The following is a 27,896-nucleotide window of genomic DNA, read 5'->3' on the forward strand; positions in this document are numbered from 1 at the left end:
GTGTGGATGAAACAATTTTGATTCTTCTGGACGTTACATCGCACATTTATTAATCGGATCTCTTAAAAATGAGCAAGCTTGTAAATCTCATTTAATTGCTTCCAAGCAGTTGAATAAAACCAACGCACTAGGTAACAGTTTTAAGGTTTTTGCAAGACAGTTTAGCAATTTTTTTCTTCCTTTAGCTGTTCCCAACTAAAATGTTTTCTTTTTCTTTCAGATCCTGCACCTTACATGGTTAAAGTAGGAAACAATTTGAAAATTTTTTATCCACGTTTAGTACATACAACTTGCTAGCACATAGTTTAAATGGGGTCGCAGAAGAAATTAGAAATAAATTTCCTATTGTTAGTAATTTAATTTCAAATATGAACAAAATATTATTTAAGGCACCTATAAGATATCAGTTGTATAAAGAACATTTGCTGAATCTTCCTCTTCCACCAAAACTTATTGTTACTAGATGAGAACTTGATTAGCGGCTGCAATGTTTTATGCAGAAATTTTTGCTGAATTGAAGCTAGTAGATTCTTCCGAACCACTTATACTTTTCAAAGAATTGGTGAAAAATAAAATAGTAGCATAGCAACTTTCATAATTAAAATATTATGTACATACATGCATATTTAACACAAATAATACATGCATATACATGCATATTTGACATAAATAAATGCATATACATGCATATTTGACACAAATAATATGCATATATATGCGCATATATCTCCCTTTTCAGCCTGCATATTTACGTGACTTTGGTTATTTATTTGGATCAAAAGTATTTCTTTGTAAGTCTTATCTAAAAATATAGATATATGTGATAAAGTTTTCACCTCACTATCTTTTCTTTAACTGAAGTTTTTTTCTTTTTTTTTTTCTTAAAAACAAGGAACATAAGAAAGTTTATTTCTGTGTATTTTTAGTATAACTGTAATTTTTAGTCATTTTGGATTGTTTTTGATTTAACCAAAAAATTAAAAATGCCAAGAGTTAACGGTCGTTGGCAATTTCGTCATTTTAGCGACTTCCAAAAAGGACGCATTAATAGAGAGTTTTTAAGCCCCTTATTTCATTAACGTTAAACGTTATACGTTATGCTGCTCATGCGCATTAACAGAAAAATAACGTATTACTTTATTAGCGGATAAGGTATCCCCTTATTTAGGTAGAAATAAGGTTCACGTTATTAAGGGATCACGTATTTATAAGATTGCCAAATGTCATATATCTAAATCATAAAAAACGAAAAAAAAGTCATATGAGCTGAACCAAAGACAACTAGAATAAAAAATATAGTAACGATGTATAAAATTGTAATCAAAACTTGTTTTTCTTAAAAACTATCAGGCAATAAACATATAATATAATTTAATATAATCTGCTTGGCAACCCTGGTAGAACAATTCTAAATTACACCGTTTCTTGAAAAATCTGACACTTGACTTTGACTGAATTGTCTTGTTAAACTTAGGATGGATGTTTTGTGTTCTTAAAGTATAAAAAAAATAGTAAATTGTCTTTGGTGAACGTCTTAATATATTTTCTTCCATTATGGCAAATTATTCAATAAAATAGGTCATAGCACACAACTGCCGTTTTATAGGTTAAGTACGTTTGCAAATGTCAATTAACGTTAACCTGTGTGCGTATTTTCTGAAAGGATTCAAAAACTATTTTAAGTAAACACGTTATCCCTTATTCATTACTCAATGCGCTTGACAAGTATAACGTTTTACGTTTAACGTACGTCAAAAACTAGAAGGTCTAAAAACTCTCTGTTGGCATGAAAAAGGCCGGTTTTGGATTACGGGAAATTTAACGAAGAACGGTGTGGGACAGACTGATAAATTTCATGTGAAAGTAGGATTGCACCAAGGCTCGGTGATTAGTCCGTATTTATTCTCATTAGTTTTGGACCAGATAACAGCGAAACTACAGGGTAACATTCCATGGTGCTTAATGTATGCTGATGATGTGTTAGTAGGAAATAGTGAAAGAGACTTAGAACAAAAACTGGAACAGTGGACACGAGCTCTGGAGGAAAAAGGTTTGAAACTTAGTAGGACAAAGACAGAGTATTTGCAATGTTCATTTAAAGATGGAGTTACTACAAATAAAATGGTATCTTTGGATGGTGAACTGATTGTAAAAAGCAATAGTTTTAAGTACCTGGGATCGGTATTACAGAGTAATGGAGAAATAGATGGAGATGCATGCAGTAGAATTAGGGCTGGATGGATGAAGTGGAAGGAAACGAGTGGTGTGCTGTGTGTCAGGAAAATTCCAATGAAGTTGAAGGGAAAATTCTATAAAACAGCCATAAGACCGGCTATGATGTACGGAACTGAATGCTGGGCAGTGAAAAAGAAAGAGGAACAACGAATGCATGTGGCGGAATGAGAATGCTTACATAGATGAGTGGAGTGGCAAAAAAAGGATAAAATTAAAAATGAGTATATTAGAGGAAGTCTAGATGTGGCACCAATTAATGCCAAAATGAGAGAGCATAGGTTGAGATGGTTTGGTCATGTTCAACGTCGAGACGCTAATCACCCAATACGAAGAATTGCTGAAGTGCAGATTCCTGGAAGGAGTAGGAGAGGAAGACCAAAGAAGACGGGGGGAGACGATTAGGCAGGACATGTTGGTAAAGATGGAAGTGTATGGAGAAATGCAATTAGGGAAGCCGACCCCGCATAGGGGTAAGGCAAAGAGAATGATGATGATTAACGAAGAATTAAGGCTAATCCATCAACGCTGTTAAGAGTTTGAAGAAGGTGGTCCAATGATGAGACTGGTCGGCATCGTGGAGAATCTGGACATCCTAGAATATTGCAAGGCCATGATTTGCACCATCTTAGGCTTCTTGCTCTCAGTAATAGACGGAACAGGGTACATCAAGTAAGAGATGATTTAGTTGCAAATAGATGAAGGGCAGTGTCAAGAAGAATAGTTAATCAAAGATTACTTGGAATCAATGGGACTGAGAGCTAATCGTATGCTTTTGGAGTTATCTTTGACACTACAACATAAGGCTCGACTCTTAGAATGGTGGAAAGCTCGGCAAAACTGGAATTACCAATGGAATTTTATCTGCTTCAGTGATGAATTTAGGTTTTGTTTGGGTGGCTCTTATGGGCGCATAAGGGTAAGACGGTTTCAAGGTGAGGGACGAAATGTAGACTTGTCTGTTACAAGTCATACTGCAAGACCACAAAGCATTATTGTATGGGATGCTATGTTTGGGAAGCAGATCACCTCTAGTTATCATTGACGGTTAACCCATAATCAATTGGATTTATTTCCAGCAAAAACCAACATAATCAGATGAACAAAACATGAAGAACTGATAGAAATACTAGAAACATATACATATAGATACTTGTTGGGGGAATAGAAAAAGAGGACCAGGAAGAAAGGGTCTGGCTTCATAATCTTCGAAATTGGTTAAACTTGATCACTACCGGACATTTTAGGGCAGCAGTCAACAAAGTCAAAAAGCCATGTTAGTGTCCAACTCCATAGCGGATAGGCACCATAAAAAAAGAAGATTTGCCCTTTTAATCAGTTTAAGTAAATTTTGAGTTTAATTTTACTTTTTAGTTTGTAGTTACATGAAAAATTTCAAAATGCTTAACTTGTTTTTCTTATTCTTTTTCTTCAGGTGCCATCTCCGCTACGGAGGTTGGCAACCATCACAGCTATTTTAGTTTTTGAGGCAGTAGCTCTAAGTAGTTGTTTTGAGCTGCATCCGAACCATTCTCTCAGGTTCTTCAGCCATGAAATTCATTTTCTTCCGATGCTTCTTCTGCCATCTATCTTTCCTTGCATTATGAGTCGGAGGATGCCATACTTCTCGCCCCGCATCACATGTCCGAGATACTGTAGCTTTCGTTCTTTAATTGTTAGTTCAACTTCCTTCTCTTTACCTATTCTTCTCAGTACTTCATTGTTCGTAACTCTATCTACCCAGGAAACCTTCATAATTCTTCTATAGGTACACATTTCAAAGGCGTTAAGTCGTCTCATTGTCTCTACATTTAACGTCCATGATTCCACTCCATAGTATAGTACACTGTAGACGTAACATTTTGTTAGGCGTACTTTAAGAGCTAATGTTAAATCTTTGCTACATAGGACCTTTTTCATTTTTATAAAATTAGAACGTGCTTTTTCGATTCTGACTTTTATTTCTGCAGTGTAGTCATTATTTGCTGTTATAAGTGTTCCTAGGTAAGTGTACTTTTTTACTCTTTCGATCTGCTGGCCCTCTACTATCAAGATTTCGTTAGTATTATGGTTGTTTTTACTAATTTTCATAAACTTCGTCTTTTTGATGTTGAGAGATAGTCCGTACTCCCTACTACACCTTACTATTTTACTCATGAGTATTTCCAGGTCTTATAAAATATGGGCAATTATTACTGTAACTGTATCATCTGCATTGCTGATGTTGTTAACTAAAACTCCATTTACTCTTGTTTTTATTGACATTGATTAATTATTGTTGTTAGTGTCAAATGTCACGTAGTAAATTCAGAATTAAAAAACTTTACAACTAAGGGATCAGTTGTCTGTCAACTTGGGGGGTTTGGGGTCGCTAACGACGAATATGACATCGTAAGGGATTTTCGGAGTACCTGATGCCCAGGGTACGTACTGTTTACCTCGTCTTGTGGGGTTTTCTCGTCAAATTCGTTAAAAAATTAGTCAAAAATCATTACTCGGGGGGTTTTTGGGGCCGCTGATGACGAATATGACATCGAAAGTGATTTTAGGAGTATCTGGCACCTAGGGTACCACTGTTTACCTCGTCTTCTGGAGTTTTTGGCAAATTCATTAAAAATTAGTCAAAATGCATTACTCGGGGTTTTTGGCGTCTCCGAAGACGAATATGACATCTCAGGGCCGTGCGGTGCTATGATGCGGTGAGGCAGTCGCATCAGGCGGCATCACAAGGGGGCGGCATAATCAGTAAAATGACAATACATCAAAATAATCATAGGAATAAGAAAGGGTGTGCAAAATAGAACATTTGAAAAATATCCGATGGTGTGTCACTCGAGTTTAAGGCTAAGGCTAGACAAGCGATAATTTACGTCGCCGTAAGAGCAGTAAAATGGAGCGCGAAAAATGGGTACTATCCTATGTTGCTGCGCGATATTTTACAGCTCGTCTGGCTATCCACTACTCTCACCGTGGGACCCATTTTCGCGCTTCATTTTACTGCTCTTACGGCGCCGTAAACGATCGCTTGTCTGACCTTAGGCTAAAGCATGCCACTCTGTAAACTTAGTTTTAAAAGTGAAATCGTCTTCTTCTACAGAAACAATACCCTCTTTTTATATTATTTTTGTATTTCTGTACACTTTTTTTTTCTGGTTCTACAAAGCGTTGGGAACTCTGAAAAAACATGTTTCACAACTAACTTTAAAACCATTAAGCGATACTAGTATATGGTAAAGTCGAATAGATGCATTGAAACCTTTAAGATTTTGTGAAATAATATGATGCCTTAGTCGAAATAATAGAAGAAGTCAACAAAGATACAGAAACTAAAGTCAATGCACGAGGATTAGCAAAAAATATTAAAAATTATAAATTTATATGCGGTGTAGTTCTTTGGCATGATATTTTATTTCATATAAATTCGGTCTCAGTCTTGAAGATGTTGCAGCATGTAACTATAAATTTGTCAGATTATGCAAAAAGGTTGTCAGAAACAATTAAAAAAATTAAAAGTTACAGACAATCTGGCTATGACTAAACGAAAATTACTGCTAATGAAATTGCAGAAAATCTTGATATAAGCTCCGAATTTCCAGCGAAAAATGAAATTCGAGCTAGGAGAAAAAAGCGTCAGTTTAATGACGAAATATCTATGGATGAGCTCTTAACAGAAGAAGATAAATTTAAAATAATTTTTTTCATCTATATTTTAGACATTGTCATTAATTCTTTGATTGTTCGATTTTCGCTTCTAGAAATTCATAAATAAATAAAAATAAGAAATGGTTGATTTTAAAATTCATAAATAAATGTTTGATGATATTTTTAAATTGGGGAAAATAAATGATAAAACACTAAAAAAATATTGTATGAACATTCATTCAATACTTTCAATAAAAAAAGAATCGGATATACAGGAAAATGATCTTCTAGAAGAATTGTGTGATATATTCCAAATGATAACATAATATGTAGTCCATGAAACCGTTAGAAGTTTTGAACTATTTCTGTACCAAATGTAGTTGTATCGCTAACAATTTTATTAACACTTTCTGTCTAGGTAGTGAGTGAGGAAAGAAGTTTTTCAAAATTAAAAATTATTAAAAACTGTTTACGAAGCTCCATAAGACAAACAAAACTAAAAAAAATAGCACTCATTTCAATAGAGTCCTCACTGGCTGCTACTTTAGACTACACCAATCTGATTGACGAATTTGCCAAAATTAAAGCCAGAAGGGTAAAATTGTAATTTTTGTAAATGTCATTTAATGTTAATACGTATTTCATTTAATTTAAATTATATTTTCTTTTTAAAATAAAAGTGTGTTCATTTTGTGCAGTTGCATTTAATAAAAATAAAAGTTAAGTTATATTTAAGGGGCGGCGTTTCGAAGACTTGCATCATATTGAAAAAATGTACCGCGCGGCTCTGTGACATCTCAAGTGATCTCCGGAGTACCTGGCGCCCAGGGTACCTACTTTTTACCTCATCTGGAGTTTTCGGCAAATTCATTAAAAAATTAGTTAAAAATCATTACTCGGGGGGTTTTTGCCGTCGCTGACGACGAATATGGCATCAAAAGTGAATATGTTGCATCAAAAAATAATCAAAAATCAATACTCGGTGGGTTTTTGAGTACTTGGTACCCAGAGTACCTATTGTTTACCTCGTCTTCTGGAGTTTTCGGCAAATTAATTAAAAAATTAGTCAAAATTCATTACTCGGGGGTTTTTGGCGTCTGTGACGACGAAGATGACATCGGAAGTGATCTACGGAGTACCTGGTACCCAGGATACCTACTGTTTACTTCGTCTTCTGGAGTTTTCGGCAAATTCATTAAAAAAATAGTCAAAAATCATTACGCGGTGGTTTTTGGGGTCGCTGACGACGAATATGACATCGGGAGTGGTTTCCGGAGTACCTGGTGCCCAGGGTACCTAGTTTATATCGTGACTAATGATTTTTGGTTAATTTCTTCATGAATTTGCCGAAAACTCCAGAAGACGAGATAAACAGTAGGTACCCTGGGCACCAGGAACTCCGGAGATCACTTCTAATTTCATATTCGTCGTCAACGACCCCAAAAACCCCCTGAGTAATGATTTTTGACTAATGTTTTAATGAATTTGCCGAAAACTCCACAAGACGAGGTAAACAATAGGTACCCTGGGCACCAGGTACTCCGGAGATCGCTTACGACGTTATATTCGTTTTCAGCGACCCCAAAAACTCCCAAGTACCAAAATTGAACTCATTTCGGCCGATAATTGACGAGTTCTGAATTTTTTTATTGTCTGTTTGAGATGCACTTTAAGAATGCTTTTTTGTATGCAGTTTTTCAATATTATCTCATGGCTAGGGGTCACAAAGTTTCCTGGCACATTCACAAATCGAATGCAAAAATAATTATTAAGATCCGTCTTGTCGTTTTTTTTTTTGGAAGTAAGGCCGATTTTAGTGCTTTATTGCTTCGCCTATGAGCTTAATGTTGAGCATTCTCCGTTTCATAGCTCTCCAAGCCACTTGAAGTTTGTGAACTATGCTGTTGTTAAGAGTCCATGTTTCAGCTCCATATGTTAGAACCGACAATACGTACTGATCGAAGGTTTTTGCCTTTAAAGTATTTGGTAAGTTTCATTTGAATACTGTTTGTAATCGACCAAATGCTGCCCATGCTAAAGAACATCTTCTACCTAAATCAGCCTGTAAGTTAAGCTTTACAGTTCGATTTTGTCCTAAGTATCTATATAAGACTCAACCTTTTTTATATTATTATTTCCAGAGTTATATTCTCAGTTATATTTACAGGTTCGTTGGTTTGGTTAGATAATTACTGTTTGCTAGATTTATTTTTAAATAGTTGCCTTTAAAATTAGATTATATGCCTTTAGACGTTCTTAAGGCCCCGTCTCACCATCAAATAATTGACAGTTATTTGATCAAACTTGACAGTTAGTGACACAAAGTGACAGTTAGTATGTATAGTTTGTGTCACTAACTGTCAAGTTTGATCAAATAACTGTCAATTATTTGATGGTGAGACGGGGCCTTTACTGTCTAAATATCAACTCACCTATTCAAGATGCTGATTGCAAACAAGCTCAACAACATAATTTCTGCAAAGCTTAGACAGTAAATAACACTACCCTTAAAAGACGACACCACTGTAATAAATGACAATTGGGCTCACGCGCATTGTTATCTCCTCCTCTCCTTTGTGGCCTACAACAATTTGATCCCGGACTAAAGCCAGGCAACATAAAATTGCCATGGTCAATTAGGAAGTACACTGTGGATTGGTTTTGACAGTTGTACAACGGAAGATGTCAGACGGTAGCCTTAAATTCATATTTAATCATTTACAGACATGATTTGCGAGGGCTCAAATAAAAAGTATTATTCGAACGGATTTTATGTTTTATAGTATTAGGACTGGATTAGCATATATTATTTAAAAAATAAGAATAAAAAACGAGAAATTAAAAAAATATAAATCAATAAAAACGACATAGTGTTTACAAAAACAGACAAAGGTAACTGTACTTATTGCTATCGATAAAACATATAATGACAGAACAATAAAATTTTTGAAAACCCAAAATTATAACAATCAAGCCTATTCTGTAACTCATTTCGATGATAGAAGTCAGTAAAATCGAATAGAAGTGGTTAAGTCGAATAGAAATAGTCCAAATCCGTATTCCATAACTACTTCGGAATCTCTACAATCGTAATGTGAATAGAAATCATTTCGACAGCATTTACCCTGTCGAGATGAGATTTCGATTATCGGAATTGTGGTTGACGCAAGCGCATTTTGTTTTGATTTGACGTTTATTTTATATATAAAAATAATTGATTACTACTTATTTATAATTAGTTACAGTATTTCTACCTTTTTTTTTTTAGCTGCTTCATTTTTAGTCTGTGGTTTTATTTGTTTAGATAATTATATATTTAATTTAGACATGTTGTAGGAGTATGAATTGGACCTCCTAACCTTATTTATTTGCTATGTGACATCTGAATGTTTGCCGCTCGCAGTGTTGCCATACTTTTTTGCTTTTATTTCTTGTACAATTTCAATCAATAGACTTCTTATGCGTTGATTGATAAATATATATATTTGTATATTATACCAGTATACCTACTTGTATATTTATCAGTTAACGCTCATAGTCTGAACAAATTATAGAAAAGCTGCCATTTTTGGGAAAAGTTGTTTAGCAGTTATTTCAGCTGGAGTCGAATCTTAAAGATTGCATATTATTAGTAATATCAATTTTAAATAATTTATTAATAATTATGAATTAATATCATCAACTTAAATATCTTTGATTTAAAATGCCCGGTTTCATAATCAACTTAAAGTGAACATTAACTAAAGTTCACTTTAAAGTTGACATTTACCAGTATGAATTGCATTGATAAAGGTACCAACTTAAAATTTAAAGTCCACTTTAACTGATTATGAAACCGAGCGTTAAAAGCATTTATACTTCTTATATTCACTTTCCCTTATCTTTTTATTTATCAGTTTATCTTCTTTTTTATATCAATTTTAATTAACTCTAATTTAAAACCATTTATCCTCTTTTGAGCTTTTTGCATCCAGTACTTACACTAATATTTTATTTACTTTTCAAAACTTGAGGATAGTATGAAGAAAGTATGAAAACATTGAGGATATGGCAACTGTGTCATATTTCGAGTAACAAACAGGTCACAGAACACTGGTTAATGCGCGGTTGCCGTCTCCTCAGAACCGCGTGAAATAGAAGTCAGAGATTTCGATTACGATATGAGTTACAGAATACCAATCCAAACACAAAAATGACGCCATAGATATCAAGCATTCCGATTTTGGGTAATTACGATTCGACTTGGTCATTTCTATTCGATTTGTTAAAAGTTACAGAATAGGGCTGAATACCGGACAACAAAGATCCCACGGAAAAGTTACAAAACAACAAACAATTAACAAAATTTTAAACCAAAAACTGCATAAGATAGCCCTGAAATTACTCTTCCCACCACCACAGAAAAAACTCAATACCTTCTGCTCTACCACACACACAGGCAATATATCAACAAACATAGCCAAACACATAAAAAGAAAGGAATAACACCAGCTTTCAGAACAAACAACAACTTAATCAAATACAATCAGAACATTAAGAGCCAAAAAATTAAGAATTACAGCTTGGTGTATATGTTATAGTCAAAGCCCGAACTTCAGGCACTCCTAGGTTTGACTAGGCAATCCTCAGGTCTGACTGACGATCTTAGTCAAAGCCTGAAATAAATTACAATTTCGGCCTTTGACTAGTCAAACCTAGGAGAGACTAAGTTGGTGAGGCAAAGGTAGAAATTTAATTTTATGAAATCGGGGTTTGCCTAGTCAAACCCCCGATCAGCTATTAAAATGTCGTAATTTGTTAGATTAGGTTTAATAAAACGTCATTTTTTAATTTTAATGTTTATTATTTTTATATTGTCGTAATTAAAATAAAAAAAATAGTGTTTATTCTCACATGTTGAGGCATTAAGGCATTTAGAGTTGCACAATACGTTAGACCTTTTTTACACTTACCTAATTTTGAAGAGCATTTCTTATTGCAGCAGCATTTTATAAAGCCTTGTCCTCCAAATTTAGAATCTTTTGTACTAATTTCTCTTAGAGACAGCCTAACGTCTGGAACATCTTCGAAATTAAGAAAATTCTCTTTTCATTCTCTTATTTGATTTCTTGAAAAAATAATGTTTATTGTTCCGTATTTCGTACCAACTCTATATAAATCCTTTCCGATACCCAAAATATTTCGAGCATATCCTTTGGTTATATCAAAGCTGGGAATAGGTATTGTTACACAGACAGAAAAGATTAAAATATATATAGGAAAGGCGATTGAAGGTCTTCATGCTCAGGCTAATGCTATGAAACAATTAAGTGAAAAAAAATGTCCTCCAATTTCGATCGGAAAAACTGTAACAATACCTATTCCCAGCTTTGATAGAGCCAAAGGAGATGCTCGAAATATTTTGAGTATCACACAAGATAAAACAGTTGACGGTTTATATAGAGTTGGTACGAAATACGGAACAATAAACTTGTTTTAAGAAATCAAATAATAGAATGCAAAGAGAATTTTCTTAATTTCGAAGATGTTCCAGACGTTAAGCTGTCTCTAAGAGAAATTAGTACAAAAGATTCTAAATTTGGAGGACAAGGCTTTCTAAATTGCTACTGCAATGAGAAATGCTTTTCAAAAATGTAAAAAGTCTAACGTATTGTGCAAAACTCTAAATGCCATAATGCCTAAACATTTGGGAATACACACTATTTTTTTATTTTAACGATAATATAAAAATAATAAACCAAAAATTAAAAAATGACGTTTTATTAAACATAATCGAACAAATTACATTTTAATAGCTGATCGGGTTTTGACTAGTCAAACCCCGATTTCATAAAATTTAATTTCGACCTTTGTCTGACCAACTTAGTCTCTCCTAGGTTTGACTAGTCAAAGGCCGAAACTGTAATTTATAGAGTTGCACAAGTTTGACTTGAATGTTTGAACTTGACTTGAGTTTGACTTAATTTCAAGTCAAACTCAAGTCAATCCTTCTGACAAATATTTCAAGTCAAGTCAAACTGGTCAATCGTACAGGTTTGAAAATTCAAAATGTTTGTCAAACTAGTTTGAAAGAGTTTGAAAAATAATTTATTTAGTAGATATAATTTTTTGTCGAGATAGACATGTTAGTTGCCAATTAAGATAAGAAAATTAATAATACAATGAGTGCCACATAAAAGTCAAAATTTTCAATGTGTTTTAATTTAAAACTTTTAAATGTAGATATTGATTTTTTTCGAATCCTGAGAAAACTAATAAGTATTTTTTAAAAATTTAAACGCAGAATGAAAGATTGCATTATTACCGTGGGCCGAAAGTCTCTTAGAATAAATAAAAAGTTTGTTTTGAATGAAATATTTGGTATTAATAACAACACTAAATTTTCCTTTTTATGTTCACCAATGTAACTTATTAAAATAAACATTATAGAAGTTTTCAGGGATGTTCGTCCCTCAGAAATAATGTAATCTTTTTTTTTATTTACAATTTGCTTCAACCACAAAGGGTTATTAGCAATGAACTGTATTGACATCAAATTAAAAGTTTTACAAAGTATTAAATTTGGTTAATGAGTCCTATAGTACGTAAAAAAATTGAGTGAAAAAAATGTAATCTTTCATGCTGCGTTTAAATTTTTTTTTAATTCGTATTAGTTTTATCAGGATTTGAAAAAAAATAATACATTTAAAACACATTGAACATTTTGATAAGCGACATGTTACGCCTATGGGCTTAAGGGTTACATTAAAATAAGACTATTTGGTTTTTCAATGGACAGCTCAAAATAAAATTATTTGGAATTATTATGACTTTCTTTTATTAAAAAAGGCATTTATTTATCTTGGGGCCAGTTCGAAAAACATGTGGTACCAAGCTGCTAGTTCACTCGAAAATATGTACCACAATACAAAAGTTAGTATTGCTGTATATTCGTTGGTATTTCTTTAAAATTCAAAACTAACCATAGGGTTATTAGACCTAGATCCCGCGTTCCAAAAAAAGTTGATTAATAGCAAGCTGAAAATTTGTTAATATCTTAACGGTGTCTAGTCGGACAAACTTTGATGTACGGGAACACTGGAAGAGGGGAAGTTTTAATTGTGGAACAGTTTAAAAACTTGGACAGTTTGGACTTGGAACGTCAGATTACGAAAACGTCCCATGTATTTGGCGGTCAGAACATCCAATTGATTTGTTACCCTTTCATTAAACTCTCATGTAAAAATCAGACTGCTATTACTAACCAACATGATTCCTGTCATTTGACATGTTCTTCGTGTTACACTCATTAAAATGCCCAGTTGGTGATAAACACCAGCCTGATTTTTGCATGAGAGTTTAATAAAATGGTAACAAATCAATTGGAAGTTCTGTCCGACAAAATACATGGAACGTGTACGTAGTCTGACGTTCCAAATTTTTAACCTGTTCCACAATTAAAACTTCTTCTGTTCCAGTGTTCCCATACATCAAAGTTTGTCTGACTAGACACTGTTAAGCTATTAACGAATTTTCAGCTTGCTATTAATCAACTTTTTTTTGGTACGCGGGATCCAGCTCTATATGGTTTTATATCTACAATTTAAATTTTTTTCGGATACAGGCTACAAATGTTGGGTTTAAATTTAAAAAAAATTAATGTATAAATATGCATTAAGCTTTCTTAATAATTATCCTAACTGGCGCGTTTATTAGGTTTTATTTGTCTGTCTGCGGTTTAAATATCGTATCAGCCAATACATTTCTGTGTTTATTGAAATTTGTCAAAAAAAATTTTTGGACTCTGTTGGGAGGGGGGAATTTCCCCTACTCCTCCCCCACCCCCCGTTGATCCACCAGTGAACAAATAAAGCCGTAGGCGGTCTCATTTAAAATTGAAAGTAAACACGTTGCGTAATATTCAAATTTTTCAAACTGTTTGATGTTGTTTGAATTCAAGTCAAACCTAAAAATATCGAAATCAAGTCAAGTCAAATTTTTTTATACAAAAAGTTTGATTTTCAAGTCAAGTCAAGTTTGTCAAGTAAAATCAAACTAGTTTGACTTGATGCATCTCTAGTAATTTATTTCGGGCTTTGACTAAGATCGTGAGTCAGACCTGAGGATTGCCTAGTCAAACCTAGGAGTGCCTGAAATTCGGGCTTTGACTATAACATACACATTGACATGCGGTGACTGTTCAAAAACTTACATCGGTCAAACTGGCAGAACCTTTGACAAACGTACCTATAGCAGAACACAAAAGGGCTGTAAATAATAGAAAAACAGATTCTATGTACGTCCTTCACCTTCTACAGGGTGTTTCATTAATAATTGTCCATATAGGAACTGGAGAAACCTTAGCACAAAACACGAAGATTTAACCTAAAACACTTAAATAAAATGTGTTTCCTTAGTGAGTTACAGGGTGTTTTATCTAAAAATTTAAAAATTATTTTTGCTCAGCATTTTAAAACTATTCGACGTATACTTTTTATACTTGGCAGGAAGAATAGGTACTGTACAAACTACTAAATTATGTTAAATAAACGTTTCTGTCTATTACCAGAGGCGTACGACGGTGGAAAGTGAATGGTTGACCCTTTCCAAATTCTACGCCACTGGCGGAATTGTTATTTTAGTTAAATTTTTGGATTCTCCAATACTTTCGTTGAAAATAATATGCTCTTCATTCGTAACGATAAAGTCATTAGTTTTCGAGATCTTTGAAGTTAAAAATTAAACGACACCGTTATTTTGATTAATGTATTGTGTCGCTTCATTTTTAATTTCAAATATCTCGAAAACTAATCATTGTATCGTTACGAATGAAGAGTATATTATTTACAAAAAAAGTTTTGAAAAATCAAGAAATTACACAAAAATAGCAATTTCGTCAGTGAAGTAGAATTTGGGAACGGTCAACCAGTCACTATTCCCTGTCGTACGCCTCTGGTAGTAGCTAGAAACGTTTATTTAGCTTAATTTAGTAGGGTGTACAGTACTTACACTTTCTGCCAAGTATGATAAGGATACGCTAAATAGTTTTAAAGTACTGGGTACAAATATTTTTTAAATTTTAATCATAAGCATCATATCATAAATTAATCAAAATAACTGTGCCGTTTCATATTTAACTTCCAATATCTCGAAAACTAATGACTTTATCGTTACTAATGAGGAGTATATTATTTACGTAGAAAGTATTGGAGAATCTAAAAATGGCACTAAAACTGTAATTCCACCAGTGGCGTAGAATTTGAGAAGGTTCAACCATTCACTATCCCCTGTCGGACGCCTCTGGTAGTAGCTAGAAACGTTTGTTTATAATAATTTAGTAGGGTGTATAGTAGTCGCATTTTCTGCCAAGTATGAACAGGATACGTCGAATAGTTTTAAAATGCTGAGCAAAAATACTTTTTAAATTTTGACCGACCAAGTGAAGATCATGCGAGGAGTAAGGCAGGGCTGTGTGCTCTCGCCGACTCTTTTCAATATATACTCTGAGGAAATTTTTACTGAAGCCCTCACAGACCTAGAGATGGGAATCCGAGTGAACGGTGAATACATCAATAATATCCGCTACGCCGATGACACTGTATTACTAGCAACCAGCCTAAATGATCTACAGGCCTTACTAGACCGTGTGAGAACTGTGAGCGTAACATACGGACTGAACCTTAATATTAAGAAAACTAAATTCATGGTTGTCAGCCGTGTAAATTTAGATCCCGGGGCACTAATGGCAGATAGCGAAGAGATCCACAGGGTCGACAGATTCACTTACCTCGGAACTACCCTCAACTCACAATGGGACCACGCTCAAGAGATTAGATCCAGGATTGAAATGGCACGGTCTAAATTTATCAAGCTGAGATCCTTGCTGTGCTGCGGTGATCTCAGTTTGGGAACCAAGATGCGGATAGTGAGGTGCTACGTTCTTCCAGTGCTACTGTATGAAGTTGAAGCCTGGACACTGACGCAAGCCACTGAAAAGCGGATTGAAGCTTTTGAGATGTGGATCTACAGGAGGATACTAAAAATATCTTATGTGGACCATGTCACCAACATTGAGGTTTTACAGCGCATGACAAAAGAAAAAGAAGTGCTTAATTTAGTAAAACAACGTAAGCTTGAGTAACTTGGCCACGTGATGCGGAACGAAGAAAAATATCGAGTTCTTCAACTCGTCATGCAGGGCAAAATATTTGGCAGGAGAGGACCGGGACGCCGTCGTATCTAGTGGTTGAAAAACCTCCGACAATGGTTTGGGATAACCTCCGCGGAGCTGTTTCGCAGAGCAGTCAACAAAACAATGATAGCCTTGATGATCGCCAACATCCGAACCGGATAAGGCACTGAAGGAGAAGAAGAAGAACAACAAAGCATCCGGGCCGGAGAATATACCAGCAGAACTTCTAAAACACGGAACACCAAAACTAATAAGAATAAGGTATCTTAAAGTGCTATTCACAAGATACTTGAATGGGGAAGAAATCCCGAATAGTTGGAAAGAAGCATGGATTACTCCAATTCACAAAAAGGTCCAAAAGATATCTGTGGAAACTACAGGTGTATCTCGGTCACTAGTACCTGTAGCAGGCTGTTTGGTAAAATATTAAAAAACATGATTGAGCAGGAATAACAACCTCATGAAATTGAACAACAAGCAGGTTTTAAAGCTGGAAGATCTTGCGTAGACCACATATTTACCCTAACACAACTTAATGAAAAGAAAGTTGCAAGAAGCCAGGAAATACATCTTTTATTTGTGGATCTCACAAAAGCATATGACATGATTCATGTGAGAAAGCTGTGGCAGTCTCTTGAACGATCTTCCTTAAAAAACACGATCATCGCCGCGGACAAACAACTATACAATAAAGCCACATCAAAAATCAAACTAAACAACACCTTATCAGAAGAATTTCCAGTAACAAAAGGATTACGACAACGATGCTGCCTCTCCCCAGTACTATTTAAGATCTATTTAAATGAAGCACTAAAACACTGGAGACGATCTTGTTTAGGGATGGGAATTCAACTTGACGAAGATAGTAAGTCGTAGTAGCAGCGGATAAGGAAGATATGGAATTCATGAAGAGACGGTTATTTCAAACATATGAAGAGTGGGGCCTTTCTGTAAATAGAAACAAAACGCAATACTTATGCATCGGGACTGAAGTAGAAGATCCAATAGTTAACGAACAAGAAACAATCAAGAACTGTGAGGAATATATATATTTGGGAACAACAATCAACAAGAGTGGGCGCACCGAAACAGAGATAGAGCAAAAGGGTGATTGGATACCTAAACCCGATACTATGGTCAAAAGAACTATCTAATCAAAGAAAACATCTTATCTTTAACTCCATCTTTAAAAGTATAGTGCTCTTTGGATGCGAAACATGGTCACTATGATGCGAAACTTACTAAATCCATGGAACGACGCCTACTTGCATTGGAAATGGACTTCTGGAGAAGATCGGCTAGAAAATCAAGGCTTGAAAGAATACAAAATGACCAAATCAGAAATATAATGGGAGTCAAGTCAACCATCATAGAATTCAAAGGAGACAACTGATCTGATATGGCCATGTAGAAAGAATGGACGACGACAGACTGTCAAAACAAATTCTAAAATGGACGCCAAGGGAAAGAAGGAAGAGAGGAAGGCCGAAACAATCCTGGCTATGCGGCATTCAGAAGGCAATGTCGGAAAGGAATCTTCATCCTGGCGAATGGAACGACCGACGAAGGTGGAAACGGAACCGGAAGGCGAGGAACGCTATAAATTACCGGGATAATAATAATTAAAAACAAACAAAGCAGATGATATATGCTTACTCTTGCAGAACCGGCAACATATGCAGGAAAAGATAGAAGCGCTAGAAACAGAGGCAAACAAAGTCGGTTTAAAAATAAATAAGGGAAACACCAAATCGATGAGCTTGAATACGACACAAAATATACAACTAGGAGTAAGAGATGGAATTATAGAAGAAATAGACGAGTTTAACTACCTAGGAAGTACTATGTCGAAAAAGAATGGAGTACATACTCAGAGACGTACGTACGTACGTACGTATGTCGCCACCACCCAGCAAAAACTACTGGACCGATTTCGATGAAATTCGGTATGAGTAAGTTTAAGAGAATTTTGTCGAGAAACTAAGCTTTTGAAAAAACCTCTCAAAGGGGTTCCGAAATAGGGGGGTTATTTGGGGCCCATTTTTGCAAATTTTGACCGAAACGAATGAAATTTAACTTAAAGTTAGCTCATAGATAGGTAAATAGAAATACGGAATTTGACATTTCCAAATCCAAAATGGCGGCCAGCATGGCCGACCGCCCACCCGATACCAATCTTAAAATTTGTTTAAGATAAATTTAATTTGAAAAAACATTTATATAGCCTAAAGATGGGGCTATAACAAGAATATTATCGTTTTTCAGAAAAAGTTATGGGTTGCCTATATTTAAGGGGTCAAAATTTGACATAACTTTGAACTAGATTTTCTCAAAAATGGCTCCAAGGAATTTGTTTATTTTTTGATATAATTTTTATATCCTATCGGTAAATTGAATAACATTAGTCAGATTTCTTAACTCCTCATAGAAGGGAAGTTATGAATTTTTTATAAAAAAATATTCGAGTCCCCGTAACTTCCTCTGTAATAGAAACTAAAATTTGAAATTTGGCAGACATATATATAGTCTAAGAGCTAGTGAACCCTCCGACTAACGGTCGTCCTGTAAGGCTAAAAATCTTTCTAGTGATAATTCATAGCACACCAAGGCTAAAAACCATGACCTGGCAGGCCTCAGCGGTGCACGTGTATCTACCAGGTGAATCGAAAAGTGCAAATTTAGGGGGTAAAATAAACTTTCTCCTGTAAGGTTTAAATTTAAGTATGTGTTTAAGTAAGTCATTCAGAAGAAATGTGTACAATGACAGGCGATTCTGAAGAGCATAAGACCTTGCCAGGCGAGGGGAAAAATTAGGGGTTTTTCCTAAAATTATTCTATTTGCATCGAATAAATTTTTTTTAGGTTTTTTGAATCGTTCCAAATAGAAAATGTCTTTAGTGATTTTTCTCTTAAGTTAATAGTTTCTGTTATATAAGCGATTGAAAATTTTGAAAATTGCGAAATCGGCCATTTTTAACCCTAAATCGGACATTTATCTACAAATTTCAATGTTGCCAAGATACGTAGATATTCTTTAAACATTGATTGATGAAATCCCGAAGAGCTTTTTGCAATAAAATATCGAAAACCCCTTTGTTTTTTTAATTGCTAATCAAGCAGGTGCGACACTGTAGTATAAGTGAGGACGTTTGAGTTTGCATAAATTCATTATCTCAAGAATGGGCAAATTTCAAGAGAAATCCTCAGACAGGTCGATTTTTATTTTTAAATTAGGACTTTTTGGCATATATATAATACTAGTGACGTCATCCATCTGAGCGTGATGACGTAATCGATGATTTTTTTAAATGAGAGTAGGGGTTGTGTGATAGCTCATTTGAAAGGTTATTGAATTTTCTATTCACTAATATTAACATTAACATAATTATTTATACAGGGTGTACAAAAAATTTTTTTTTATTAAATTAACTTTGATTAAATTTGACAAATAGAAGAAAATTTTTTTTTGTACACCCTGTATAAATAATTAGTTTAATTTTTATATCACTGAATAGAGAATTAAATAACCTTTCAAATGAGCTATCACACAACCCCTACTCTTATTTAAAAAAATCATCGATTACGTCATCACGCCCAGATGGATGACGTCACTAGTATTATATATATGCCAAAAAGTCCTAACTCAAAAATAAAAATCGACCTATCTGAGGATTTCTCTTGAAATTTGCCCATTCTCGAGATAATGAATTTATGCAAACTCAAACGTCCTCACTTATACTATAGTGTCGCACACGCTTGATTAGCAATTAAAAAACAAAGGCGTTTTCGATATTTTATTGCAAAAAACTCTTAGGGATTTCATCAACCAATGTTTAAAGGATATCTACGTACCTTGGAGACATTGAAATTTTTAGATAAATGTCCTATTTAGGGTTAAAAATGGCCGATTTCTCAATTTTCAAAATTTTCAATCGCTCATATAACAAAAACTATTAACTTAAGAGAAAAATCACTAAAGACGTTTTCTGTTTGAAATTATTCAAAAAACCTAAAAAAAATTAGTTCGATGCAAAAAGAATAATTTTAGGAAAAACGCCTAATCTTTCCCCTCGCCTGGCAAGGTCTTATGCTCTTCAGAATCGCCTGTCCTTGTACACATTTCTTCTAAATGACTTACTCAAACACATACTTAAATTTAAACCTTACAGGAGAAAGTTTATTTTACCCCCTAAATTTGCACTTTTCGATTCACCTGGTAGATACACGTGCACCGCTGAGGCCTGCCAGGTCATGGTTTTTAGCCTTGGTGTGCTATGAATTATCACTAGAAAGATTTTTAGCCTTACAGGACGACCGTTAGTCGGAGGGTTCACTAGCTCTTAGACTAATAGTACTTTATTATCTATTAGCACAATAAATTTTACCTACAATATGGCTTCCGGTTGAACCGGAAATGAAAAAAAATCTTAATTTTTTAGATATGTATATTTTTATATATTTTGAAAGAATGTAAAATTACCTTTCCAATGACATAAAACTCGTTGCTGTAACTCGAAATCTCGAAAAGTTACAGAAAATAGAAATTTTGCTAGAATCTTGTGTGTGTCCCCTCTCACGGGATCATAGCAGAGCATTATTATAGGGCAGTCAATGAGGGTATTTGGCTCCGAATTCCATCCTACTACATCGATGTACTTGATATTTTCACAGTAAGTAGGGAATAGCTCAAGAAACAAAACCTACCCTATATACTATGGCGGTTTTGTCTTGGGGCAATTCCCACCCTTCCAAGGGGCTGAAAAATTTGTTGGTCAAAATAAGCATGGAAGTGGCTAGAGAACCTATTTTTAAGCAAAAACTGATCTATACTTTTTTTTGAGAACTCAATACTTTTTGAGTTATGCGTAGTTTAAAATTGGCCATTTTCATTTAAAAATGACACGTTTTCGGACGGTTTTTTGTGAATACCTTAAAAACTATGCATCAAACTAAAAACACTATATAAAATTTTTTTTAGATTATAAATAACAAAGAGATTCGTTCCTTCGTAAATTTTCTATTTATAATACAAACAGAGAAATGGTAGGCAAAAAGAGTTTGTTTTTTGTGCTCATGCTTTTGTAGTGTTTGAAAAGGCCTTTAAAACGAGCACCGTTAAATATCGGTTACATTCAAACTAAGCGAGATATGGTGCAAAAAAATATATGACTAATGTACTTTAAGGAAAAATGAGAAGTACATACATTTAACCCCTCATCCACCAGAATTTAAATGCATTGTTTTTCTTTTGCAATACCTCTTAACTATTTCTACTTTCAAAAAGTTGGACGGGTGAAAAAAATAAGATCAAATTATAGAGCGCATTTTTAAATTTTCTTAAAATTCTTCCTTTTGCTCCATGCAATTCGAAAATAAAAATGTTCTATCCCGAGAAGTGGTGGGAACCGCCCCCATGATAAAAGCGCCATACTATATAGTATATAGTATATAGGATAGACTTTGAATTAGGAGATTGGGCTTTGGGCTACTCAAAAAATTTCATTAAAATCCATGCAGTAAAATGCAAATATTGTAAACTATTAATTTCTCAGAAAAATGAACTAATTTGAAATGAAAGTATGATTAATATTCTATTGATTTATGCAATAATCTATAGTGTGTCCCCGAACATTTTCTCAAATGCAGGAATTAATGATGCGTAGAACCATAAAATATTTTCAAGTATACAAGGTGTTTCTAAAATATTAAAATAACGAGTAGGTAACTTTGTTATTTTTATAGAATGTCAGTATCTAGTACGATAACGATAATAGATGGGTACGATAAAGTTCTCGGGCGGCCCTTCCGTCCAGCGTTTTTTTTTAACTATATGGTCTATATATGTTTTTTCCAGAGAAGCTGTCTATCCAGAGTAATACCCAAATATTTAACATAACATTCTGAACTTTAATTTAGACAAATCTCTTTTTTGTAATTTGTAGAAGCAGTTTATAATATATTTCTTTCCCTTAATGCCAAATTATTTATTACGTGTTGGTCTATCTCTATTGTATTCATTCACCCATCTGCTCAAACTAAAAAAGTTATCAGGCGTGTGCCGTGTGCCTCTACCTCAAAGTAGGCAGAACCAGCAGTCAAATGAGCTATTGAATTTTCATAAACGATCCTCCAGATGCAACCAACTCGCGGAAGTGTAATAAGATATTAGTCGTGCGACATGAACCCCGAACCGGTACTCCATCGAAAATTATGTGTAAAACAAAACTTAACATTCCCTTATGGAATTCCGAGGACTATTGTCCTACGCGCGTGTTCGCTGTATCTCGAAGATTAACAAAAGACCTAGCGGAAGAAGGCCACGGCCGGAAGACGGCACATATGCCAAGAGTTTTGTGTAAGACGCGAAGGCTTTTATTGAGATTTTAAATAAAGAACGCCCATGATTGTCGTGAGGAATGTCTGGGTTCATTATGACAATTTGATTGTATGTTTGGCGTACTGTAAAGGTGTTAGTTGGTCAAGCTGCAGAAAGGTTAGGGTTGACGGCAGACTGCTAATCAAAGCAGCCGGTTTATGCACTCGATTTTAGGGGTTAAGAAGTTCAAAGAAATTCTACACTATTAAGACGTTTCAAACATATTTACGATTATACATAATATTTAAAACTAATAATTTTTTTCGTTCAATGTGTTTCGTTTTTCTAGCAGCTTTTTTCAATCTGGGAAATTAAATCTACTAGATTAGATTCTACAGAGTATTTTTATTGCTTTTAATTTTTTCTTACTGTCTCTTCAACAAAAACCTTTCTATCATATTATTATAGTGTAAGATTTAATTTACTCTTTCTTAACAAATTTCTTCCATTCTTGGTGGTTTCGTCTCAACATAGGTATTTGCATCTATGTCACTCCTCTTTTCTCCAATATCTTTGAGATTACTTCTTCCCATGTCTGTGTTGGTCTTCCTCTTTTTTGTTTTTCGATATCTTTGCTTCCTATACCCTTCTCACTAGTATGGTATCTTTCATCCTGTGTAAATTATCCTACCACCTCAGTTGTCTCTGTTCTATAAGCTCCAATGAGGATTGTATTTTCAGTTCGTTCTTTATATCTGTGTTTCGCATTTTATCCATTATCTTAAAGACTTCATTTCTATAGCCTGTGTCTTGCTCTTTTGGCGTTCCGTTAGTACCCATAATTCGCTGACATAACAGGTCTATAAGCTGCTTTGAAAACTTTAATTTTTATATTCCGTGGTATTTATTTTCGGCATATAAATTTTTTTTTCAATCTATAATACAGTTTTTTTCTACTCATCATCATCAATGGTGCTACAGCCCTATGAACGAGCCTCGACCTTCCCAAGTCTATTACGCCAGTCAGTCCTATCCATTGCCAACCGTTGCCAGTTTGCTGCGCCTATTTTTCTCCCATCCTCATCCACACTATCCTTCCATCTGAGTTTTGGCCTACCCCTATTTCTACTTCCCACAGGTTGTGACCTAAGGATTCTTCTAGGAGGGTTGTTCTGCTGTGATCTTGCTAGATGTCCTGCCCGTCTTAGTCTTCCTATTCTTATAAGAGATACTACGTCTTTACCACCAAATATATGTTTATATCTGTGGTATACCTCGTAGTTGTACCTCCTCCTCCAAATACCATTTTCACAGATGCCACCGAATATTCCTCTCAGAATCCTTCGTTCAAATATAAGCAGAAGGTTTTCATCTACCTTGGAGATGGTCCATGTCTCCGATCCATATGTCAACACTGGTTATGTAAGGGTTTTGTATATGGTTATTTTTGTTTTTTTTTGGCTTAAGTTTCTGTTTCTCATATGTCTACTCAGTCCAAAATAGCATTTGTTCGCTAGGATTATCCTTCGCTTGATTTCTTCCATCATGACGTTCTCCTTGGTGATCAGGGAGCCTAAGTATGTGAATTTGTCCACCACTTCAAAGGTAGAGTTATCAACAGTGAATTCGTGACCGATGTTACTGGCTCTATTGTTGAGTGTTGATGCCATCATCTTAGTTTTCTCCTCGTTTACTTTCAGGCCCATATCTTTTTAGGCATTTGAGAAGGTGGTATATATTTCTTCTAGTTTGCGTGTTGTGCGGGAAACTAGGTCCACGTCATCTGCATATGCCAAAATTTGGGATGATTTATTAAAAATATTTCCTCTGTTGTCTATTCGGGCATCACTGACCGCCTTTTCCAGATATATGTTGAAGAGGAGACATGCCAGCGCATCTCCCTGTCGCAGTCCAACATTCGTTTCAAACGCCTGTGATTGTTCGCCCTGTATTTCGACTTTGCAAACGACTTTACGCATTGTAGCCTTAACCAATCTTATCAGTTTATCAGGGATGTGGAATTCATCCTGGCTTCATACAATTTATTTCTTAGGACACTATCATAGGCCGATTTAAAATCTACGAAAAGATGGTATGTGTCGATATTGAATTCATTGGTTTTTTCCAGTATTTGCCTTAGCACAAAGATCTGGTCTGTTGTTGATCGACCAGGCCTAAAACCACTTTGATATTCTCCAAGAAGCTCCTCTGAATGTTCACTTAGGCGACCATATAAGATACTCGAAAATATTTTGTAAGCTGTATTAAGGAGGGTTATTCCCCTATAGTTTCTACATTCCAATTGATCACCCTTTTTGTGTAGCGGGCAAACGATTCCAACACACCACTCTTCCGGGATTTGTTCCTCATTCCAGGCTCTCAGTATTATTTTATATATTTGACTAGTCAGAGTAGCACCTCCATATTTAATAAGTTTCGCGGATGTACCATCACTTTCTGGAGATTTATTATTTTTAGGTGTTTTATTGCATCCCGTACTTCTTGAATTGATGGAGGCTCTAATGGTGTATTGTTGGTTGCTATTGGGTTTGGTTGATTTGGATCTTCTACTTCGATTGTAAGTAGTTCTTTATAGTGTTCCACACACCTTTTCAATATTTCTTCTTTTGTATTGAGTATATGTGCCCCTCCTTATCCTTACATAGTCTTAACCTTGGTTTGAATTCCTTTCGTACATTATTCAGAGTTTCATAGAATTTTCTTCTTTGATTTTCCTGTTTTAATGCCTCAAGTTCTTCTAGTATTCTATTTTCATAAATTCTCTTTTTTCTACTATGAACGCGCTTCTCTTCTCTTCTAAGGTCTTTATATTTTTGTTGTTTTTCTCGGGTTCTTATTTGCTGCATCTGTTTATATGCATCGTTCTTTCTTCTTGTAATGTCCTCACACTCAGCATCGAACCAGTCATTGCGTGATGGTGGTTTTTCTGGCCCTAGAATATTATTTGCTGCGTCTTTAATATTACTTTTACACATTTCCCCTTGTTCGCTGGTTGTTAGATTCTCATTAATTATGCAGTTAGTTTCGATATAGTTTTGAAACCTTTCTACCATTTGCGGATTTTTGAGGAGTTCAATATTAAGGCGCGTTGTTTTGGTACTTCTCTCCTTCTTCGCGTTTGAGATTCTAGCTCGAATTCTTGTGCCAACTATAAAGTGATCTGAATCAATATTGGCGCCTCGATAGGGTCGGACATCCATCAAGTTTGAGAAGTGTCTAGCATCTATGATCACATGATCAATTTGGTTGTTTGTTAATCCATCGGGCGAGGTCCAAGTTCCCATATGTATTTTTTTGTGTAGAAAACATGTGCTTCCTACGATCATGTTCTTTGCGGCTGCGAAGGTGACTGCTCGGTGTCCATTCGAAATACTCTGCTTCTAGAAATCCTGTTTCTTCTACAAGTAGTTTGATTATTGAGCTGGGAATTTCATCTGGACCAGGGGCTTTCCTTTGCTGTGATAGTTTTATAGCTCTTTCCATTTCATCGAAGGTTATGTTTGGAGCAATCAATATATTTTCGATTTGAATTTCTGTTTTTTTGCCATCAAACAGTTCCTCAATATATTCCCTTTACCTCAGTTTGTTTTGTTCATTGCTATAATATTTCCTTGTTTATCAAGTAAACTACTTGCAGTTGACCTACATGGTCCAGTTATTTCTTTCACCTTTTTGTATATATTAAATGTGTCACCCTTTTTCTGCAGTTCTTCTATTTCAAAATATATGCTGATGTACCATTTTTGTTTTGCATCCCGGATTTTCCTTCTGAGTTATTTATTGATGTTGTTGTATTCTTCAGTGTTTCCATTTTTCTGTTTTCGTCTTCTTTCCATTAGCCTCAATAATTTAAGAGTTATCCATTTTTGTTTGCGTTTATTAATAGTATTATACTTTTTGGTTGTGTGTGTGTGTGTCATCGAATTTCCTGACTGTGGACTTAATCCATTAGCCGAACTTATTTTTGCTCTACAGATATTTATCTCACATATTACTATTAAAATAAGATTTTGTATTTTAAAGATATACCTAGATTCTATAACAATAAATGGATAATTTAATCTTTAGCTACAATCATACAATATTACACATTTATATACGTATATCTATATCATAAATATATTCTAGTATTATTCAATATTATTCTTTATTATGTTTTTTTTTATTATTATTATTTTTTTTTTTTTTTTTTTTTTTTTTTTTTTTTATATATATTTTTTTTCTTTCTTTTTTTTCTTTCTTTTTTTTTTTCTTTCTTTTTTTTTTCTTTTTTTTTATTATTATTTTTTTTTGTTTTTTTTTTTTAATTGTATTATAAGGAATGTCAACAAGGAGTACTTCTGCTCAGGGGTCTTTCAGAGCAATGCACACACACAAGACTAGACCACGGAAAGGTAGGTAGACAAATGGGATAAACACAGGTATTATAGTTTACAATTTTAATTTTATACTAAGTATGTGTTTAATTAGGATCTCATATACACGTTCGTCTAAACTAGATAATATTGTTATTAGATTAAAAGGTCTTGTAATATTGGTTTCTCTATATACTTGATTCATGAAATGATTTATTTCGATTATCTTTAGTCTACAGTTTAGTATCATGTGTTCTGCAGATCCTAACTCACCACATTCACAAAGATTACTATCACTAAGACCTATTTTAAATTTGTGTTCTGGAATTAGACAGTGTCCAAATCTAAGTCTGCATATATATGAAACAACGATTTTTTCGCCGTGATAATGATTAAACCAGGATTTAGCTGGAATATTTAATTGTATGTTTTTATAGAATAGCCCTTTTGTTGAGTTGTTATACCATTGTTGCCAGGTTTTGGTTTTATTGCTAGTAATATTAGCGTAAATATCATTTAATGTTAATTTATATTCACTTTCAATTTCTTGTTCGGTAGCCTTCTTAGCTAAAGTATCTACTATTTCATTGTGTTTAAGGTTAGAGTGGGCTTTTACCCAACAAAATGATATTTGTTTGCCCTTATCCTTAAGTGCGATATATGCCTTAATAATATCAATATATATGTAGTTTGATATGTCCTTCAAACTTTCCAGTTTAAGTAAAGCACTTTTGCTGTCTGTAAGGATTAGGAATTTCTCTTCATTATTGTTTATACTGCTTATATACTGCAATGCTCTCAGTATTGCAATAAGTTCTGCTGAAAATGTTGTAAAATTTTCATTAAGTCGTATACCCTCTTTATACCTTGTCCTAGGGTCCCACACGGCAGCGGCCACCCTCGAATTCATTTTTGAGGCATCGGTATAAATTTGGTAATGTCCCGGAAATAAAGTTTCTATATCCACATTAAACATGGCATTCCTTAAGTACACTGGAAATTTCGAGTAATCTCTCATGTAGGTTGGTTGTATGTTTGGTATATTGTTTAGATTTATCTGAAACATAGATGGCAGAGTTGATGTATGTAGTTTATTTTTAAATTGTCTTAATCTATTGTAACTTTCAGCAAGTAGTAATGTTGTCTTTTTCCTCCAGTA

At 34.4% G+C, this 27,896-nt stretch overlaps 1 protein-coding gene across 1 annotated transcript in view; it reads right to left on the reverse strand.

The window, feature by feature from the left end:
* The window catches only part of LOC126893328 (fez family zinc finger protein 2-like), a 180,784-nt gene that overhangs the window by 41,283 nt on the left and 111,605 nt on the right, over window positions 1-27,896 (reverse strand). The gene's annotated exons all lie outside the window — the stretch shown is intronic.

Source organism: Diabrotica virgifera, chromosome 10 (genome assembly GCF_917563875.1).
Source record: "Diabrotica virgifera virgifera chromosome 10, PGI_DIABVI_V3a".
Lineage (NCBI taxonomy): Eukaryota > Metazoa > Arthropoda > Insecta > Coleoptera > Chrysomelidae > Diabrotica > Diabrotica virgifera.